General features: G+C 48.9%; 1 long non-coding RNA gene across 1 annotated transcript; it reads left to right on the top strand.

Annotated features, from left to right (window-relative positions):
- The first annotated feature begins 492 nt into the window (after window positions 1-492).
- On the top strand, window positions 493-2,431 carry LOC129682607 (uncharacterized). Its single transcript, XR_008721011.1, has 3 exons — window positions 493-577; window positions 1,441-1,578; window positions 1,824-2,431. It is a non-coding gene; the product is annotated as an uncharacterized LOC129682607 (long non-coding RNA).
- Window positions 2,432-8,166: the final 5,735 nt, after the last annotated feature.

Here is an 8,166-nt window from a genome sequence, read left to right as displayed (position 1 = left end):
GGCCAGAGCGGCAGAACAAATGTCAAGGGATATTTGCTGCAAAGAGGCTCCAAAAATAATGTAAAATTGTTCTGTCCTTTTAAAAATGGAAAATGCCTTGGCAGGGTGATGTATTGTTTGCCTGGCTGCATTTTCTCTCTGTCTCAGTCAAGGCTTGAAAAGTGCTGGTAGTTCTGCCTCGTCAAGCGGAGCCCGGTGGAACTGGACCACATCTAATGCCTGTGCCATGCAAATGAAGATTGAGACTGTTGTGTCCTTTGGTGTATGTGACTAAATGTTCAGAGGGGATATTTTCCCTTCGATCCTCTGGTGGATAGAGGCTCTTTAAAAATACCTGTTGGCTCCCTCTTTCCATTGGCAATAGATGTGACTCTTGTGCAAGAGAGGAGGCTGTGAAGGCTGTGATGAATGGCTCTCCCTGGGAAGAACGCTCTTTCTGTGTTTGCCACAGTGGGCAAAGTTCAGGAGGAAATCAAGGAGTGTGAAAGGCACGTTGGGGTGGGTTTCTGCAGCAAGCCACGCAGGCTTGCTGGAAGGGTCCAGAGAGCGCTTTCCCAGGGCAGAACTGGACTTGCAGGTGAGTCATGGCTAGGATTCCCAGGGGGCTCTCTCCTAGCCCTTTGCACCCAATAGTGGACAGGGTCTAGGGAAGCTACAATGGGAGTGGCTGAGCGGGAGAAGCCAGCCCTTGCACAAGCTGACCTATTCAGTCTCATCCTTTGCTCTCCCTGCCAAGAGGCAGAATGATCTGGATTGTGCCGGGAGAATCTGAACGCTTGTCTGTTTTGAGGAAGTCTGTGGAAACACACATGCAGAAATCAATAGCTCTGAGCACCATCAGAGCTGCAAGCCGCCAAATTGGCTGTGCTGGGTGCTTGGAGCCACATTCATAATGAAAGAAAGCATGCTGACCGTCCCCGCCCGACTCCTCCTCCAGTGCCCATATTTAACAAGGCACTCTGCAAGGAAGATTCTGTTTAAAAGCAGGAAAAACAATCTATAAACTCTGGTTCGGGCCATTAATTAATTTTTAATGTCTCTCCCATCTTCCTTTCTTTTTCTGGTGAATATTTGCACATGTCACTCAGAGAGGACATAGGGTACACTTTACTCTGATGGTGGGACATTAGACAATAGCTCCCTTTCCTGGGAAGATGTAAGACAAATGCCAGTTCACCCCAGACAGAGATGCAAGGGCAGAGCACGTGGGATTCCAGCAACGTCCAACCTGTAAACCCGTTAGTTTTTCAGGGTTGTTTACAGGGCTAGGGGTGGATTGGGGGTGACTGGCAGGAGGACGGGTGGATGAGGGGGTACCTACAGGAGGACGGGTGGATGAGGGGGTACCTACAGGAGGACGGGTGGATGAGGGGGTACCTACAGGAGGATGGGTGGGTTAGGGGTACCTACAGGAGGATCCGTGGGTGGGGTTGCTTACAGGAGCACCGATGACTCAAAGGCAGCTGCACCACCAAAACACCCACCAACACCCACCAACACAGGTGACAACCTACAAAGCTGAAGCCTGGGGCACCTGGGAAGCAGCGTGGCTGGTCTGCTTGAAGAAATGGTTGCCAGGTACAGCTGCCTCTTCCCTTCTCCCCAGCCGCTGCTCAGCCCTGGGGAGGGACCTTGGGGATGTGCTATGTCTCAGCTCCCTGGGATTTGTAAAGTTGTTTACCCACGGAGTCTCATGAGCCTCCTTCCTCCTTTCAGAAAGGAGTATTTCAATTCTGAGGAAATCACTACCTAACACTCTGTGACACTCCACCCGTAATCCCCAACACGCCTCCCTCCCACCTTCCTTTCCTCTGTTTCCTCAGAGGCAGACCACTGTCTGGTGGGACGCAAACGCACACTGGCCCCAAACTGCATCCACGCCCTCCCGTCGCTCCCGCTGGATCGCGCAACACCACTGAACGCCAGGTACCTCATCTGCAGGGCTGGTACCTCCTGCCCTTCTGTCTTCGCGCGTCCCTGAGATGCCCCCACAGGCGGTGTGGCCGCGCTTCCTAAAACTGGGTAGTTCCCGACCCAGACCCTGAGCATCCTTCTCTGAAGTCTGGGCAGATAAGTGTGGTTCTCGCCCCTCAGCTCAGAAACTTCTCTTCGCAATAGCTGGAGACCATTACAGAAAACCACAGCCAATCAAAACGCAGGGTTGCGGAGCACAGGGCCTGTCTACAACACTGCCCAGACCTGTGAGGCTCAGGGATCATTTTGGAAGAGGGGGGCAGAAAGACTGTAAGAGCCAGAGGAGCAGGGGGCTGTCAGAGGCCACACTCATGAAGTCTCATCAACATGGCTGCCAAGCATGACCTGAACAAAGACGCGGACACACATGCTACTGGGATGACCTTCCGGCACATTGTATGAAGCAGGAGAAGGTCATCCCAGCACAGGCAATATGGACAGAGGAGCGCTCACGAGGCCTCAACTCTAAACAGAGACCTCAGGCAATTAAGGAATGCCGAGAGAGGGACAAAGAGTCTTTCCCGGGAGAGAGCCCACCAAACAGCTACCTAACACCAAATTGTCAGCCCTGAAAATACATGTATTTATATGTATAAATACATGTATACATGCATACAAGTAACATTATACAGATCCAGCAGGTTGTATTTTGGTATTATATATATATATATATATTTGGTATTTAGATATATGTTGCTGAAATTAATATAAAATATTATATTACTATAGTATATATTAATATTTTATATTGTATATATAACAATATACTTATTGTTGATATAGGTTTATACATGATTTAAGTATTAACAATTAATGGAAAAGGGGCCAAAAAATTTAAAATTAGAGAAAAGGTGGGTACATGGGAGGGTATGGAGAGAGGAAAGATAAAGGGAAAATAATATAATTACATTATCTGAAAACACTTCGGTTTTGGTTTCGGTTTATTTTAAAGGGAGGAGAGTGTCTACGGGGCTCTGTCTCGGGAAGCAGGGGAGCCTCTGCCGGGAGAACCTGCTTCAAGAATGACTTTATGTTAGGAGGAACACAGAGTGTTTCTCTGGGAAGCAGAGTGGGCGGTGGCCATAGCATGCAAAGTCTGGAAGATTTCCAGCAACTCCGGACTGGCTGCAGCCTGGGCCCTGCCAGCCCAAGCGCTGGGGCAGGGAAGTGCCAGCTAACAGGCTGTACACAGGAAGACGGACGAGGTTGCTCCCTCTGACTGACAGCAGCGAACTGCCAAGACATATGGCGACATGAAAAAAACCCAGGTGTGAAAGAACTGGCTGTGAGCATTTTTTAAAGCAGTGGGAAGTCCAGGTGGCGGCACACACCTATAATCCCAGCACTCGGGAAGCTGAAGCAAGAGCATTGAGAAGCCCCAGCTAGCCTGGGCTACATAGTCAAATCTTGTCTCAAAACAACAACAAGAAAAAAAAAAAAAAAAAAAAAAAAAACCCAGAGAGGTTTACAAATGCCTGTGAATTAAAGTCCTGGGATCCCAGAGTCAGGAGGAAGAGAGAGACCTCTTGCTAAAACCTCTCCACACGATGAGATTTCCTTTCAGTATGCATGCAGTTTCCTCTTTTATATTTTTAAGTGTGTCATTTTTAAAAGCAGTAATTCTGTTTTTAAAATTAATTCTCATTATTCAAAGGATGTTTTTTTTTTTTTTTCTGAAGAAAAATGAAAGATAAGAAAACCACAAACTATTAGGTGATATTAAAGGATGGTATTTTGGGCAATCACGCACAGTAACTGAGTGATCCTGAAGCTGGAAGTTTAATTTTCCTTAGCATCTGAAAATTGTTTATCTGATATTCCTACCTATGTGAAAAGGGATAAAAGCATCAGGCAACACAGCCTGGGAGAATCTACCTACACATGACATTTAACTGTAAGAGCTTAGCTCCAAGAAAAAAAAAAGAGGGAAGAGACAAAATAAAGGAGTGGGAGAGATGGCTCAGTGGTTAAGAGCACTGGCTGCTCCTCCAAAGAAGGCAGGTTTGGGTTCCAGCAGCCAGGTAACTCCTATTTCAAGGGATCTGATGCCCCCTTCTGGCCTCCACAGGCACTGCATCCACATGGTGCACACACATATGTAGGCAAACATATACAAGAATAAATAAATACATACATAAATAAACAAATGAGAATCTGAATTTTTAAAGTCTTTTTTAAGCTTTCCAAATAATACAATCATTATTTCTTTTTTAGTTTTTTTTTTTTTTTTTTTTGGATGTATGAGTATTTTGCTTGGTTATACATTTGTGCCCTATTGTTCATGCCTGGTGTCCATGGAGATCAGAAGAGGGCATCATACCTCCTAAAACTAGAGTTACATAGGGTTGTGAGCCACCATGTGGGTACTGGAAACTGAACCTGGGTCCTCTGGAAGAGCAGCCAGTGCTCTTCACCTCTGAACCGTCTCAGCCCCAATCACTAATTAATAAGGTGTGGTGATCCCAGGACTCGAGAGATTAGGGCAGGATGACTGTTAAGTCCCAGAATTGCTGATTATGGTAGCAGATGCCTTTAATCCCAGCACCCAGAAGGAAGAAGCAGGAAGACCCACGTGAGTTCGAGGCCCGCCTGTTCTACATAGTGGGTTCCAGGACAGTAAGACTCTTAAACAACAACAAGTGTGAAATCTTGTGCTGCAGAGTGAGTTTTCAGCAGCCTGCATGAAGTGAGACCCTATCTATCTCAAAACAAACCAGAGGCTGGTGAGATGGCTCGGCAGCTAACACGAGCCTGATGGTGGAGTCTCTAGAACCACGAAGGAAGGAGAGAACCAACTCCTGAACATTGTCCCCTGACCCCCTCATACAGCACCGTGCACACACAATACATAAACACAAAAACAGAATGAAGAATTGGGTTAGAGGTCCATCCTAGCAGTGACTCTGCCTGCGGAGGCCCGAGGGCGGCTGCCGGAGAGCATGGAGGCGAAGGGTGACCAGGGAAGGAGGAAGCGGTGTCCCAGCTGCAATAGCTGTAAGAGCTGAGATGGAAGAGGGAGACAGAAGACAAAGGGAGAACTGGGCTCTTCTTGTTTTCAAAGATGGCAGCCATATGGTTGTGTCTCCAGGCTGACTGGAAGAAGGTTTTAATGGAGTATTTAAGGTACAGAATCAAGCTTTTTGTCTTCTTGTTGCAAATGAGATCACATGAGCTGGCTCTGTGTATCTTCTCTGTGAGAAGTATACAGTAGGCATTTAGCACTCAGGAGAGCTCTCACTGTCTGCACCTGACTCAGGATGAGGCCCAGCATAAGCACGACATGCAACTTTGTCCAACCATGAGACTCACCCCCAGCCTCCGATGAGAAGAACCCACACTCCTGTGCCAAGACTTCCCCACTGTGATGGACGAGACCCCCAAACTGTAGACCAAAGGAAGGCTTTTCTCCCCTTAGCTGCTTCCATCGGGTTACAGTGATGAGACAAGTACCTAATGCATACAGAGATAATAGAGTCTAAAATATACATATCAGCCAGACATGGAGACACACACCTTTAATCCCAGCACTCAGGAGGCTGTGGCTGGTGGATCTCTGAGTTTAAGGCCAGCCTGGTCTACATGGTGAGTTCAGGCCAGCCAGAGCTACACAGAGAGACCTGTTAGACATATCAGGTAGTAGAAGACATGAAACAAGGTGGTGAGGGGAGAGGGGTGCAGTATGAAGGGCAGAGTTATAAGTGTAAACACAGCTGTAAGCAAAGGATACTGGGGAGGAGCTTTCTGGGCAGAGGGAAAAGCTATGGCACAGACCCTGAGGCAGACTTTCCCTGAGGAGGGGAGAACAGCACTGTGGCCACTGATCCAACAAAGGAGAAAGAAAGAAAGGCCCTGAGCTTTCAAAGATGACCACGGTCCCTAACTACTACTCCTCCTCTCCCTCCTCTTCTTCTTCCTCTTCCTCCTCCTTCTCCTCTCTGTCCCTCCCTCTCCCTTTCTCTCTCCCTTCCCTTTTTCCTCCCTCTCTCCCCTCCCTATCCCTCACTCCTCTTCCATCTCTGCTCCTCTCTCTCCCCTCCTTCTTCCCCTCCTCTCTCTCTCTTCCCTCCCCACCTCTCTCTCTCTCCTTGCTTTCCTTTACCCCTCCCTCTGCAGCAACCCTGAGTTGATCGCCTTTGCTCGGTCACAGGTCCCCAGTGCATAGCAAACCACAAGCCAAAAAAGGGAGGGGCCGAGGGACTGTCATGTAGTTCAGGCCAACCTTAAACAGCCTATGCAGCTGGAGGTGGCCTTAAACTCCCAGTCCTCCTGCTTTCACCTCTTGGTTCTGGCGTCGCAGGTGGGCAGCCCACATCTCAAGACAGGCTTTGTGTGAACTGGCCACACCCTGTCCTTTTATGATTTGTTTTGTTTTGTTTTGCTTCAAGACAGTCTCGCTCTATAGTCCAGGCTCTCCTGGAACTTGCTATGTAGCCCAGACTGGCATCAGACTTGAAGCGATCCTCCTGCCTCATTGTCCTGAGCGTTGGGATAATATTGTGAGCTGACAATATTATCAGATAACTGTTATCTGATAACAGTTAATAATTATCAGATAACATTATCAGAACCCAGATAACTGTTTCTCACTTTAAGAAAACTTTCTCAGGAACGTGCCCGGTTGATGGAGGGTTGATAGCATACTGGATGAACGCTGGTAATGTGGCAGCTGTGAGTTCTGTAAGGAGACTAAAATTCGGCTACAACACAGCCCATTGCTTTCCATGACCACAGTCTGCATGTGCTGCTCAAAGGAGAAGCAAAGGGGTGATTTCAGAGATGGCCTTTGCCACTCATTGCTGGTTTTTCTGGCTGTGAAGGGTCCCACAAAGGCATGACAAGTTTCAGAAGTCAGGCCAGTTAGACGTGGGTTGTTTGGAGTAAGAGACATTCTTGTTTGGCAGGCTACATGCCTAGATCAAAGAAGGGCCCTTGAGCTACACCAATAGCATCTAGGAACTGATTTAGCCTAGCTGCATGTGTGAGGTGCTGGTCCACCTCACTGAGTCAGAAATGCCAGGGAAAGCCAGCCGAGTTGGTGTGTGCCTCCCATTGCAGAGTCCTCTGCAAGAGCAACAAGGGCCCTCAACCCCTAAGCCAGTTCACCAGTCTCTGTGTGCTGTGTTTTTCCTCACTGCGGCACCAAGGCACCTCACAACAGCGAGGAGGGAAGGACTTATGCCGGCCATGGTTTAAGGCTGCAGTTCATCACAGAAGGGAGCCCATGGTTTGTGTCAGGATGCTCACTGGAGGCATGTAAGTAGGGCGTCACAGCTCCAAAGTCCAGCTGACTGCACACTTGTGTCTCTTTGCCTTGGCAAGAATCACACAACCGAACAACAATAGGCTTTCTCCGATGGCAACACCAGGACGCTCCCCATCACGGGAAGTTCTGTGTAGAGGGGAGACTGCAAAGATGCCAAGTGTTGTTGCCTTCTAAACAGTCAAACACAAGGCTGGCTCTTCAAGGGTCTGTGGGCCGGAGATCAAACCAACTGTTATCTTGGCGTGGTGTGGCTTACCGGATCTGTCGTGATTCTTTGTCACAGAATATGGGGGAAGCCTGCGAAAAGCCAGTCTACCTGACAGTTTGCCATGCCGAAAAGCCTGGCTTTCACTGTGAAAAAAGAGTAACTACCCAACTGCAAATTTACTGGGATACTTCGGAACTCACCAACACACATTCGGCACTAGCGGTAAGAGCCCTCCTTTCTGTCCCCAGGGTTCCTGACTCCTCCACCCAATGCGTGTGAGTTGAAGAAAAGCAGCCATAGTCCTGAATTCCCTGTGAGCAGCAAGTGCTGAGTCAGGCCTGACAGGGTAAACGTGTTTCTTAGAGGCCTAAGGAAACAGCCTGCCAGTTCCCACCATCAGAGCTAGAAACCTGTGTGGGAAAGGGAGGCCGCTTGTCCCGGGCACCAGGAGTCAGCGTCAAAGGCAGAGAGAGAGTTCCTGCCTTCGTGGGGAGGCCCCTCTCTCCAGGGTGAAAACAGCTCCCAGTTGCCCTGACGAGCCTGGGGAGGGAAAGAGCAAGCCTCCGTCAGCACTCCGGCTCTGTCAGAGGATGTGATCTGCTCCTGGCATAGGCAGGAAATGGGACTTGAATCTAACGAGCAAACACCGCCCACCCTGAGAGGCGGCATTGGGGCACACACTCCCTGCCCAGTGCTGACCCCACCAGCCACAGATCTTGGC

The sequence above is a fragment of the Psammomys obesus genome, unplaced genomic scaffold (assembly GCF_907164565.1).
Source record: "Psammomys obesus unplaced genomic scaffold, mPsaObe1.curated_primary_1811, whole genome shotgun sequence".
NCBI classification, from domain to species: domain Eukaryota; kingdom Metazoa; phylum Chordata; class Mammalia; order Rodentia; family Muridae; genus Psammomys; species Psammomys obesus.
This window is presented reverse-complemented; position numbering and strand designations above follow the sequence as displayed.